Source organism: Podarcis bocagei, assembly GCF_964188305.1.
Source record: "Podarcis bocagei genome assembly, chromosome: 7".
NCBI classification, from domain to species: domain Eukaryota; kingdom Metazoa; phylum Chordata; class Lepidosauria; order Squamata; family Lacertidae; genus Podarcis; species Podarcis bocagei.
Window position 1 is genome coordinate 20248298 of NC_138132.1, and position 432 is coordinate 20248729.

Below are 432 nucleotides of genomic sequence, written 5' to 3' on the forward strand. Positions count from 1 at the left end.
AGATCTGCTTCCTCCTTAGTCTTCTCTTTACTAGATTCAACATAACCAGTTCTTTTAGACTTTCTAGATAAGACCTTTTATAATCTTTGTTGCTCCCCTTGAAGCCTTTTCTATTTTGTAAATAACCATTTACTGTGGCACTGTGAACTGTGACTCCCTACTTAGAAACATTGGAAACTGCAATAGTCAGAGCCATTGGTCCATCTAGCAATATGTTGTCTATGCTCACTGGCAGTGGCATTCCAAGATTTCAGGCAAGGGACATTTCGCGGTTGACCTGGAGTTGCTGGGGACTGAACGACCTTGAAAAGTGCTTTTTTAAAATTTCAAAGGAAGTTCCCATTGGCACCAATGGAGGGCTGAATCTATAATGCCCTGTCAATAAGGAACCGAAGAAAATATAGAGAATCCAACAGTGTTTACCCCTCTGTT